The sequence below is a fragment of the Mauremys reevesii genome, unplaced genomic scaffold (genome assembly GCF_016161935.1).
Source record: "Mauremys reevesii isolate NIE-2019 unplaced genomic scaffold, ASM1616193v1 Contig88, whole genome shotgun sequence".
Classification (NCBI taxonomy): domain Eukaryota; kingdom Metazoa; phylum Chordata; order Testudines; family Geoemydidae; genus Mauremys; species Mauremys reevesii.
In genome coordinates, this window is record NW_024100904.1 from 275,815 (window position 1) to 289,351 (window position 13,537).

The window sequence follows — 13,537 nt, forward strand, 5'->3', positions numbered from 1 at the left end:
TGACTCAGATCAATCTTACTGAACTTTTGTCCCCCAGCCAGGCCTGCGAAGAGGTCATCGATGCGGGGAAGCGGGTATTGCTCTGCACACAACACTGGGTTGACAGTGACTTTAAAATCACCGCAAATCCGGAGAGAGCCATCTTTCTTCACTATTGGAACGATAGGAGTGGCCCATGAGCTATGGGTAACTGGTATTAGGACTCCATTGGTGACCAGGCGCTCCAGGTCTGCTTCAACTTTTGGCCTGATGGCATATGGCACAGTTCGGGCTTTCAGATATTTTGGTGGACTGCCAGGTTTAATGTTCAATGTCACAGTGATTCCCTTCATACTTCCCAAATCATCTCCAAAAACAGCAGCATGTTTCCTTAGTATAGGGTTAGACTGGTTTCTTCTTTAGTCATCCGGTGCACTTCTGCCCAGTTCAGCTGAATCTTCCCAAGCCAAGACCTACCCATTAAGGCTGGGTAGTCACCTCTCACCACAAACAGTGGCAATTTAGCCGCCTGTCCATTGAGCTCCACCTTAACATCAATAGTGCCCAACATGGGCACAGCTTCACCTGTATACGTCTTCAGAACAGTTTTTGTTGCCTTAAGCGGAAGATGCTGTAGCTTTTCCTTATACACAGTCTCCGGAACCAGTGAGACAGCTGCACCGGTGTCTAGTTCCATGCGTATAGGTTTGCCCTCCAATAAGGGGGTTACCCAGTATTCATGTGAGCCCGCTGCCAAAGACAAAACATGCAGTGGCACTTCCTCGTGTGAGGAGGTGTCACCTTGATCATCCTGGGTCTGCTCTAGGGTATGCAAGGTTCCTCTTTTGGTCGGCCAGACCACAGGCCTCTTTTTCTTTTGTTTACAGGCATACTCAATGTGTCCCTTTTGCCACAGTGTCGACACACCAGGTCCTTACACCAGCATTCTGATGCCTAGTGACCCAGCTTACCACAGCGGTAACATTCTTGACTCTGCACCGTTTTGTGGGTCAGTTCTTGTGACACTTTTTGCACCCTAGGGGATGCACCGATGTATTATGCCTCCCTTGTAGCCAGTTCCATGGAGACAGCAATATCAACAGCCTTCTGTAAGGTAAGCTGAGCCTCTGTCAGTAGGCGCTTCCGTATAGCTTCACTGCAGAGGCCACACACTAACCTGTCACGCAGGGCATCATTTAACATCTCTTTAACTTCACAGTGTTCTGCTAGCTTTTTTAAAATGGCTACAAATTGTACAACTGTTTCACCTTCCTTTTGGTCTCTTTTGTGGAGCCTATATCTTTCAGCAATTACCAGTGGTTTTGGGGAGAAATGAGACCCCAGGATTTCCACAATGTCACTGTAAGATTTAGTCTCAGGCTTAACAGGGTGTAGTAAGCTGCGTAGCAGAGAATAGGTTTTAGCCCCTACAACAGTTAAGAATATTGGCACCTTCTTCGCTTCTGTAATGTCATTTGCAATACCAAAAAGCTCAAAACGCTCAGTATACACATGCCACTGCTCTGTATTCTCATCAAAAGGCTCCAGGGGCCTGGTCAGAGTAGCCATGATTTTTAGTTTCACTTTCACAGTCAGTGCAAACAAGCAGCTTTTTTTCTTTGTTTGGTCTTTACCTTGACTTCTACTTCCTTCTGTTACTGGAGCAGCACCAGGATCCCACCCTCGTCGCCAGTGTTAAATCCTTGGGGCAGCCGGTGTAGGAAGCAATCACTTGAGGCCAGAGAGCAGACAGCTAACCAAAACCTCCATTTTATTTACAGACACAGAGAGCTCCCTCAGCCGGTCGAAACCGGTTGAGCTAACCCATAATAATCTAACTCAGTTGCCATAGCAACAAAAACCATGACAACCAAATACACAACAAAAGTAAGCTGGTACAGTCTGGTACTGCATACCGGTAAGAGCCAGTACACAGCCGACCATACCGGCAGGTGGCAGCTTCCCTGGGACCCAGACATTTAAAAGTGCCCGGGGCTCCCAGCAGCTACTGCAGCTGCCTCTACCTTGGGGCTCCAGCTTTGATTTAATGGGTCTGGGCTCCCAGCCGCTGCCACCAGCGCTACCTCAGAGCTCTGGCAGTGATTTAAAGGGCCATGGGTTCTCCATCATTGCCCCAGGGCTCTGGTGGTGATTTAAAGGGCCCGGGGCTCCCAGCCACTGCTCTCGTGGAGGTAGAGGTATTAGATGTTTTAGACTAACGTTGGTCATTTTTTTAGTAAGGCAATTAGAAGCAGTGTGCTTCTTCAGCAAAGCCACTGTTTGCAAAAACAGCATCTGTTAGTCAGCCAATCAGAGAGAAGAAGGCTGCTTCTTCCCCCACTTTTTAACAAAAACAAGTGAAAGTTAAATAAAGTTTTGTAAAGGAATAAAGACTTCAAAAGACAAGCCTATAAGAAAAGAGAGCCCTTTAGTTAACATTTTTACAGATGTGTTTCAATAAAATAAAGCCTGCAGAAACACCCCAGGTATAAAACCACAGGTCCTTAGTATCAGCCAGTTTATATTCCCCTTGCCCTGTAATCCAGTGCATCAGGGAGAAGTTTATTTTCCTCCCGATTTTTTAGCAAATCCATGTGAAAGTTATATTAAGCTTTCATTTTCATAGGACGCTGATATTTAAGTATGAATTTTTCTGTTGCCTTATCAGAATGTCTGTTTTTAAATGTTTGCAACCCGTGTGCTGAGACACAGGTACAAGCTCCGGTGTTTGGTTGGGTTCATAGATTTTATTAAAATAATACATCCCAGGCTGGAGCTGTGGCGTTCTCTGCATTTTAAAGCAGATCAGACTAGTAAGGGCAGCCAGTGATCCACGCACGATAGTCTGCCTTAGCAATGCTCTAGGGTCACCCCTTCGGTTTGCTTGGTTTTTTACACAGACGTCTTTCCTAGCCTTTTAAACACTGTTACAGTTGTAAGAAACGGTGAGATTGCAGTGAAAGACACTTTGTGAAAGTTATAACAAGTGTTTTATTCCATTTACTGATCGTAAAAGACAAAAACCGTCATTTTGAGACCGCATGAAGTTCAGAGATAGCCTGTCTGAAGAACTCCCCAACCCTTGACTTTCCCCCCATAGTTTTAACACTTGCTAAGCATGCAGTGTTTCATTATATGGAGGTTATTTTAAAATTTAACATGAAAATGCAGCATTGACTGAGATGTAACATAACATGCAGTGAGGCCTATTTGAAGCATGATGTTTGTTTTTTTCAAAGTTTAACATGAAAAAACAGTATTGACTGAGCTGTCACAAAACAAGGTCCCTCTTAGTGATATTTTTTAGAAGTTTAGTGAACTAAAATGGCTTAAGATACTAGCCTGTCCTTTTAAAAATAGTGTTTTTAAAGTACCAATACAGCAACTGGTTACAAATATGGAAACTGGCAATTGAGGGGAGTTTACAGATGTGTTCTAATAAAGAAACAAAATTAACAAAAAAATAAACAAGATTGCGTTCAAAAGTTTGGATGTATATAAAAAACACAAGAAAACATTAGTTAATGTAAATAAAGTTTGCTGGTTTTTTTACCAGAGATAAGGAGTCTGCCCTGCCCCAAAACACACCTTAGAATCATAGAATATCAGGGTTGGAAGGGACTTCAGGAGGTATCTAGTCCAACTCCCTGCTCAAAGCAGGACCAATTCCCAACTAATTCATCCCAGCCAGGGCTTTGTCAAGCCTGACCTTCTAAGGAAGGAGATTCTACCACCTCCACCTTCCTACTCCTCCTTCCCCCCTTCTTCTTTTTTAATGTATTTTTTTTTAATCTAAAAAGAGGACAAACAAAAAATTTTAAAAGCCGCAGCCATATAGATCAGGCACCCATGGGTGTAAGAAAGTTGTCCTGAGTTTTAGGGCTGTAGTAAGATGAGGCCCTGGAACAGAAACCCTTGGTATCAGGGGCCTGGTATGAGGCCTGAGGCCTGAACCAAAGGAATGGTCAAGACTTTGCTCACATAAAGCAACGTGAAGCTGTGAGCCAGAGGCAGGACCTGCTCACAGGAGCTGGCAAGAAGGCGGCTGCTAATTGGATGTATACACATAGCTAACGGGGATCAAGCACTAATAGGATAAACATGGACCAGGATGGCACCAGAACAGTCCAGTACAAACACATTCCACAGAGATAAGGAGGAACAGGCCGAGCCATCCTAAAACACAGAATCAAAAGAATAATATGATGGATAGACTTGTTCGAACCAACATGTACCAGGAGAGAGGCAGCACCCCAACACACAGAGGGGTTGCACCTCGATACGTCAGGAGAGGTGTAACTTGTTTGTACCAGTGTATAAGAACGCATCCCTGAGTGGACATCTTTGTCTGGCCTAGGGGGCAGTGGAGTGTCCCGCCACTGACTGAGCTGTGTCCATTGCCAGGTGGCACATATTCCTAGTATGTCCTGTAGAGTCTACAGGAAACTATTACTGTGCTTCAATAGACAATAAACCTGGCCGATGCCTTCAGACCTTATCAGAGTCTGTGGTCATTTGGGGTGCTCTCAGGGTCTGCTGTGTCAGCGATGTGCACAGATCCGCGGCAGGAACACACACACCCAGCCGACTGTTATCAACACTGAACAGAGCAGAGCACCACACCCTAGAGCTAAATGTTCCTGGGTTAAACAAAGGCACTGCCACACGTATCCCAATGTGATGATGATTGGTGACCCCAATCTGTGGATAAGGAAAGGGTGAAGTGTATTGTCAACCTCCCTATGCTGGTAGATACTAAAACTTTGCAATCTTTTTTAGGACTCACTATCTTCTGCAAAGGATTTATGGCTGGGTACGCAGAGAGAACAGGTCCCCTGTACGAAGTACTTAAAGACCACAGTGGACCTGGACAGAGGAGGAAACTAATGCATGGGAGAGCTGAAAAAAAGGGTTAATGGAGGCACCTACCACGGCCGCTCCTAACAACAAATTCCCCTTTGTATTGTACCCTAGTGTGAAGAATTTCTGTATTGTTAGTGTGCTTACACAGGATACTGGGGCTGGGGAGAGACCCCTTGCTTATTATAGCAGAGTGTTAACAGGTGCAGAAAGCAAACTGGGAAGTTGTGAGCAAACTGCTCTAGCTGCCAACTGGACACTACAAAAAGCTCAGGCAATTATCAGAGCAAGCAAGGTGATTGTAAAGAGTCACCAGGCACTGGGGAAGTTACTCGGTCAGGAAAATCTGTCTAAAGGACGTGTGAGAGTATAAGGCCATTCAATGGGTCTTTGCTCTCATGCCCGAGAATGTTCAATTGGTCCCATGGGTGGCAAGTTCTATGGGCCCGTGGTGCCCGGGCACCAGGAATATTCCTGGCCCATGGGCCTGGCTCCTGCCTGCCCCGCTCTGCACATTCCCCCCCGCATGTCCCCTGGCTCTGCCTGCCACACCCAGGCGATTTAAAGCCGCCCAAGGGTGCCCACTGGCACCCGGCAGCGCAGTGGGACTGAACAGCTTCCTGCACGCTTGTTCCACGTGGCTGCTGGAACGTCCTTGCAGCCCATTGTGGTGAGGCTGTGCCGCCGTGCGCTGTCCCTTCCCCGAATGCCCCTGCGGCCAACTGGAATCTGTGGGGGCTGTCCCTGGGGACAGCAGCGCGTGGAGACCCTCCGGGCCTGCCCTGCCTAGGAGCCGGTGCCGGAGGGGATGCCCCAGGTAAGCACCGAACCCCCCATCCACTTAGAATCATAGAATCATAGAATCTCAGGGCTGGAAGGGACCTCAGGAGTTCATCTAGTCCAACCCCCTGCTCAAAGCAGGACCAAACCCAACTAAATCATACCAGCCAGGGCTTTGTCAAGCCTGACCTTAAAAACCTCTAAGGAAGGAGAGTCCACCACCTCCCTAGGGAACCCATTCCAGTTCTTCACCACTCTACTAGTGAAAAAGTTTTTCCTAATGTCCAACCTAAACCTCCCCCTCTGCCACTTGAGACCATTACTCCTTGTTCTGTCATCTTCTACCACTGAGAACAGTCTAGATCCATCCTCTTTGGAACCCCCTTTCAGGTAGTTGAAAGCAGCTATCAAATCCCCCCTCAATCTTCTCTTCTGCAGACTAAACAATCCCAGTTCCCTCAGCCTCTCCTCATAAGTCATGTGCTCCAGCCCCCTAATCATTTTTGTTGCCTTCCGCTGGACTCTTTCCAATTTATCCACATCCTTCTTGTAGGGTGGGGCCCAAAACTGGACATAAGAACATAACATAAGAACATAAGAATTTCCATACCGGGTGAGACCAAAGGTCCATCTAGCCCAGTATCTGTCTACCGACAGTGGCCAATGCCAGGTGCCCCAGAGGGAGTGAACCTAACAGGCAATGATCAAGTGATCTCTCTCCTGCCATCCATCTCCATCCTCTGACAAACAGAGGCTAGGGACACCATTCTTACCCATACTGGCTAATGGCCATTTATGGACTTAGCCACCATGAACTTATCCAGTTCCCTTTTAAACATTGTTATAGTCCTAGCCTTCACAACCTCCTCAGGTAAGGAGTTCCACAAGTTGACTGTGTGCTGCGTGAAGAAGAACTTCCTTTTATTTGTTTTATACCTGCTGCCTATTAATTTCATTTGGTGACCCCTAGTTCTTGTATTATGGGAATAAGTAAATAACTTCTCCTTATCCACTTTCTCAACATCACTCATGATTTTATATACCTCTATCATATCCCCCCTTAGTCTTCTCTTTTCCAAGCTGAAGAGTCCTAGCCTCTTTAATCTTTCCTCGTATGGGACCCTCTCCAAACCCCTAATCATTTTAGTTGCCCTTTTCTGAACCTTTTCTAGTGCTAGAATATCTTTTTGAGGTGAGGAGACCACATCTGTACACAGTATTCCAGATGTGGGCGTACCATGGATTTATATAAGGGCAATAATATATTCTCAGTCTTATTTTCTATCCGCTTTTTAATGATTCCTAACATCCTGTTTGCTTTTTTGACCGCCTCTGCACACTGCGTGGACATCTTCAGAGAACTATCCACGATGACTCCAAGATCTTTTTCCTGATTCGTTGTAGCTAAATTAGCCCCCATCATGTTGTATGTATAGTTGGGGTTATTTTTTCCAATGTGCATTACTTTACATTTATCCACATGAAATTTCATTTGCCATTTTGTTGCCCAATCACTTAGTTTTGTGAGATCTTTTTGAAGTTCTTCACAATCTGCTTTGGTCTTAACTATCTTGAGAAGTTTAGTATCATCTGCAAACTTTGCCACCTCACTCTTTACCCCTTTCTCCAGATCATTTATGAATAAATTGAATAGGATTGGTCCTAGGACTGACCCTTCGGAAACATCACTAGTTACCCCTCTCCATTCTGAGAATTTACCATTAATTCCAACCCTTTGTTCCCTGTCCTTTAGCCAGTTCTCAATCCATAAAGGACCTTCCTTTATCCCATGACAGCTTAATTTACGTAAGAGCCTTTGGTGAGGGACCTTGTCAAAGGCTTTCTGGAAATCTAAGTACACTATGTCCACCGGATCCCCCTTGTCCACATGTTTGTTGACCCCTTCAAAGAACTCTAATAGATTAGTAAGACATGATTTCCCTTTACAGAAACTGTGTTGACTATTGCTCAACAGTTTATGTTTTTCTATGTGTCTGACAATTTTATTCTTAACTATTGTTTCGACTAATTTGCCCGGTACCGACGTTAGACTTACCGGTCTGTAATTGCCGGGATCACCCCTAGAGCCCTTTTTCAATATTGGCGTTACATTAGCTAACTTCCAGTCATTGGGTACCAAAGCCGATTTAAAGGTCAGGTTACATACCTTAGTTAATTGTTCCGCAACTTCACATTTGAGTTCTTTCAGAACTCTTGGGTGAATGCCATCTGGTCCTGGTGACTTGTTAATGTTGAGTTTATCAATTAATTCCAAAACCTCCTCTAGTGACACTTCAGTCTGTGACAGTTCCTCAGATTTGTCACCTACAAAAGCCAGCTCAGGTTTGGGAATCTCCCTAACATCCTCAGCCGTGAAGACTGAAGCAAAGAATCCATTTAGATTCTCCGCAATGACTTTATTGTCTTTAAGCGCTCCTTTTGTATCTCGATCATCAAGGGGCCCCACTGGTTATTTAGCAAGCTTCCTGCTTCTGATGTACTTAAAAACCATTTTGTTATTACCTTTAGAGTTTTTGGCTAGTCGTTCTTCAAACTCCTCTTTGGCTTTTCTTATTACACTCTTGCACTTAAGTTGGCAGTGTTTGTGTTCCTTTCTATTTGCCTCACTAGGATGTGACTTCCACCTTTTAAAGGAAGTCTTTTTATCTCTCACTGCTTCTTTTACATGGTTGTTTAGCCATGGAGTCTCTTTTTTAGTTCTTTTACTGTTTTTCTTAATTTGGGGTATACATTGAAGTTGGGCCTCTATTATGGTGTCTTTAAAAAGGGCCCATGCAACTTGCAGGATTTCACTTTAGTCACTGTACCTTTTAACTTTTGTCTAACTAACCTCCTCATTTTTGTATAGTTCCCCTTTGAAATTAAATGCCACAGTGTTGGGCAGTTGAGATGTTCTTCCCACCACAGGGATGTTGAATGTTATTGTATTATGGTCACTATTTCCAAGCGGTCCTGCTATGGTTACCTCTTGGACCAGCTCCTGCGCCACTCAGGATTAAATCTAGAGTTGCCTCTCCCCTTGTGGGTTCCTGTACCAGCTGCTCCATGAAGCAGTCATTTAAAGTATAGAGAAATTTTATCTCTACATTTTGTCCTGAAGTGAAATGTTCCCAGTCAATATGGGGATAATTGTACTCCAAATGAGGCCTCACCAGTGCTGAATAGAGGGGAATGATCACATCCCTCGATCTGCTGGAAATGCCCCTACTTATACAACCCAAAATGCCATTAGCCTTCTTGGCAACAAGGGCACACTGTTGACTCATATTCAGCTTTTCTTCCACCGTAACCCCTAGGGCATTTTCTGCAGAACTGCTGCCCAGCCATTTGGTCCCTAGTCTGTAGCAGTGCTTGGGATTCTTCCGTCCTAAGTGCAGGACTCTGCACTTGTCCTTGTTGAACCTCATCATATTTCTTTTGGCCCAATCCTCTAATTTGTCTAGGTCCCTCTGTATCCTATCCCTACCTTCCAGCGTATCAACCACTCCTCCAAGTTTATTGTCATGTGCAAACTTGCTAAGGGTGCAGTCCACACCATCCTCCAGATCGTTAATGAAGATATTGAACAAAACCGGCCCCAGCACCGACCCTTGGGGCACTCCACTTGATACCGGCTGCCAACTAGACCCATTGATCACTAGCCATTGAGCCCAACCATCTAGACAGTTTTCTATCCACCTTACCGTCCATTCATCCAGCCCAGACTTCTCTAACTTGCTGGCAAGAATACTGTGGGAGACTGTATCAAAAGCTTTGCTAAAGTCCAGAAATAGCACATCCACTGCTTTCCCCTCATCCACAGAGCCGGTTATCTCATCATAGAAGGCAATTAGGTTATTCAGGCATGACTTGCACTTGGTGAATCCATGCTGACTGTTCCTGATCACTTTCCCCTCCTTTAAGTGGTTCAGAATTGATTCCTTGAGGACCTGTTCCATGATTTTTCCAGGGATTGAGGTGAGACTGACTGGCCTGTAGTTCCCTGGATCATCCTTCTTCCCTTTTTTAAAGATGGGCACTACATTAGCTTTTTTCCAGTCATCCGGGACCTTCCCCGATCGCCATGATTTTTCAAAGATAATGGCCAATGGCTCTGCAATCTCATCGGCCAACTCCTTCAGCACCCTTGGATGCAGTGTCCCAGTCTCGGTGTGTGGGGGGGAGACTCCAAACGTATGTGTCCCCCCTCTGGACTCTCCGGGGCCTGAGGAGAATGGCGGCCTCTCCGTCCCCGCCCAGCACCTCAGAATCTCCTCAGCAAACACCAGTCCAAAGCCCCATCCAGCCAGCAGCTGTTCCGGTCCCACAGCTAACAGACAAGCATCTCCTTGTTGTTCAGTGAGATGGGGAATCAGGGGCCTGTTTCCAAGGTGGCTCGGGAACTGGGATGAAGCCTTCACAGCAGACACAGCCCTTGGTCCCACATGGATCAATCACCAGGCCCCCAGGGCTGTCTCTAGCTCCCATGTTTGTAACCTTCCCCCTGGGCTCTGACCGGCTCAGCTCCCGGTGAATGTGGAACCTGCAAGGCTGCTTGTCCTTCCTGGAAACTTCCTGTACAGCCCCAGAGATGGCGACCGAGGCCGTGTCTACGCTACAAAGTCATGTCGGCGTTCAGCCACCAACGTTTGTGTATCGCTGGGCATGTGCCCACTTGGCTGCTTGTACCAGTGCTGCTCGTACTCACCAGGAGTGCTTGTGTAACACACTAACCTTTGATTCCACACGTGCCCCCTCTCATCCCATGTTACCACCGGAGCAGTGAGCAGGTTCTGTCTCTTTGGACAGCAGGACTCCCACCCGTGGATGGTCACACATAGGAAAAAGATGCAGATTTGTACAGTCGTGGATGCCCCAGGATAGGGCCGGCCTTCGGGGCGGGCAATGTGGGTGACTGCCCAGGGTGCCACGGTCAGGGGGGAGGGGGGGACATGGTCCGGAGGCAAGGAGCAGGACACAGGCCTGGCTCCACACTGCCCCCAGCCTGCCCCTCACCGTGCTTCAGCGGGATGACGCTGGAGGCCCCACAACACAACTGGGCCCAGGACACAGAGCAGGATGCCATGGCTGGGGCGGAGCTGGGGGTATCCCAGGAGGGGAGAGGGCCCAGGCTTCCCCAGGCCCAGCCCCTCCGCTGCACGAACTCCGACAGCCAATCGCACGCGCTGCGCATGGGGATGATGCCTTTACACTCTCACCAGAGCCCCACCCGCAAGAGGGGGCCATGAAAGGCTGGGCCCAGGGGGCTGGAACAATGTTAATAGTGGGGTGCTGAGAGCCACTGAACCGAACTGTAACCCTGAATGTGATGGAAACTGCTTCCAGCCAGGGGGTGCGGCAGCCCCACTAGGTCCAGCACCTATGGCCAGGTGCTGCCGACAGAGCACTGTCATCCGCTTCCCTCACGCCTCCTTCCCCCATCCACCTGCATCTGCCCTCCTCTCCTCCCCGTTCTGCTCCTTCCCCATACAACTGCCTCTCCTCCCCATCCTTCCCCATCCCCAACCAACCATTTCTCCCCACCCTCTCCTTCCCCATCCACCAGCTCTTCCCTCCATGCCCTCCCCTCCCGCTCCTTCCCCATCCAACCGCCTCCCCTTCACTTCCTCCCCGTCCCTCCCCAACCAAACGTCTCTCCCTTCCCCTCTCTTTCTCTCCTCCCACTCCCTTCCTTCCCCATCCAAATGCCACCCCTCACTCCCCATCCACCCACCTCTCCCTTCCCGCCTCCCCTCCCCTTCTTCCGCATGCAACAGCCCCTCCTCCTTCCTCCATCTAACTGCCTCTCCCATCCACCCACCTCTCCCCTCCACCTCTCCCCTCCTTCCCCATCCAATGGCCACTTCACTCCACCCCTTCACCTCCTCCCCACCCCTTTCCCCATCTAAACACCTCTCCCCTCCACCCCACCCCATCCTTCCTCCCTCACTTCCCTGCCCCTCCCCCAGGGCTGCTGTCAGAGGGAGGCTCTAACGCAGCAGGCTGCTGAAAGGACCCACAGACCAGTGATCAGGGGCTCGGCTCAGCGCGAAGGCAGGACAATGGCGGATGAGGATATCTATGAGAACGTGGAGGTGGCAGAAGCTGCTCGCCAGCCCAAAGGTAAGCACAAGAGGCTGCACCAGACCCTGGACTCCCGCTGGCCTCTCCTTGGCTTTGTGGTCTCTGCAGAACGTCCTGGGCAGCGACCGCTTGCTCCACTGACCACGTCCCCAGAGCTCAGCCTTGTGCTGGCCAGACAGCACCACGGGCAGTGGGCGAGGGTGCTCGGTCAGTGCTTCCCAGTGCGTTCTCTCCCCTGCCAGTCCCCAACGGGAGAAGGGCACAGGGGGAGAGATGGGAGTCCCTGCCCAGCATCCCAGCCTCCTGCCGGGCAGCGCAGTGCCATGGGCTGGCCATAAAAGGCAGCCAGGCTCCCCTCCCAGCTCACTGCCACCATCAGCCTCTCCCAGGAGGAGATCACCAGGGTCGAATCCTCACAGCCCCCATCTCTGGGGACCAGCTCCCTCTTATCCCCATTTCACAGTGACACCTCCTTTCCTTACCCTCTGCCCCTTCCTGCCCGAGCACACGCTGTCTAACCATGAGCAGGGGCAGGGAGATGTAGCTGTGTTAGCAGAGAAGGGTTTTCCCCAGGGCTCAGGGACGGGGGACAAGGAATAAATGGAGCAAGTTCTGAGATAAGGACCAGGCTGTTTTCCTAAAGCTCCCAGCACAAGGGGCCCCTCTTAGTACTTTGGCTGGGTGACTGGGCAAAAAAATTGCAGCTAAAATTCAGTGTTGATAAATGCAAAGTAACGCACATTGGAAAACATAATCCCAACTATACCTATAACATGATGGGATGTGAATTGGTTGTTTCCACTCAAGAGAGGGATCTTGGAGTCATTGTGGACAGTTCTCTGAAAACATCCATTGAATGTGCAGCAGGTGTGAAAAAGGTGAACAGAATGTAGCAAATCATTAAGAAAAGAAGACAGAAAATATCATATTCCCTCTATATAAATCCATGGTACGCCCACATCTTGAACACTGCATGCAGATGTGGTCACCCCATCTAAAAAAAGATATATTGGAATTGGAAAAGGTTCAGAAAAGGGATTGGGGTATAGAACGGCTGTGATATGAGGAGAGATTAATAAAACCGGGACTTTTCAGCTTGGAAAAGAGGTGAGTAATTGGGGGGATATGAGTGAAGTGTATAAAATCATGACTGGTGTGTAGAAAGTAAATAAGGAAGTGTTATTTACTCCTTCTCATAACACAGGAACTAGGGGTCACCAAGTGAAATTAATAGGCAGCCGGTTTAAAACAAACAAAAGGAAGTATTTCTTCACCCAGTGCACAGTCAGTCTGTAGAACTCTTTATCAGAGGATGTTGTGAAGGCCAAGACTATAACAGAGTTCAAAAAAGACCTAGATAATTCCTGGAGGTTAAGTCCATCAATGGCTATTAGCCAGGATGGGTAAGGAATGGTGTCCCTAGCCTCTGTTCGTCAGAGGATGGAGATGGATGGCAGGAGAGAGATCACTTGATCATTGCCCTGTTCTGTTCACTCCCTCTGGGGCGTCTGGCAGTGGCCACTGTCGGCAGACAGGACACTGGGCTGGATGGACCTTTGGTCTGACCCAGTCTGGCCATTCTCATGTTCTTACGTTTGGTTGGGCCGGTGTCAGCTGATCAAGGGCCTTCTCCAGGGGTTGTTTATTGCCTTTGGTTTCAGTGCAATCCAGATGCCGTGTGGCAGCTGTTCTGGATTCGAACACATGAGAGACGACCAGGAAGGGTCAGGAGACAGGCAGGGAGACGGGGCTGACAGAAGTGGAGGGTGCGGTCGTAGGCAGTGGCAGCTTCGCACCGAGCTCAGCTAGGCTCTCTGCAGCGACAAAGGAAAAC

The 13,537-nt window shown here is 48.3% G+C and overlaps 1 long non-coding RNA gene across 1 annotated transcript; it reads left to right on the forward strand.

The window, feature by feature from the left end:
* Nucleotides 1–1,859: 1,859 nt before the first annotated feature.
* LOC120394988 lies at nt 1,860–4,947 on the forward strand. The gene is made up of 2 exons (XR_005592453.1): nt 1,860–1,897; nt 4,759–4,947. It is a non-coding gene; the product is annotated as an uncharacterized LOC120394988 (long non-coding RNA).
* Nucleotides 4,948–13,537: the final 8,590 nt, after the last annotated feature.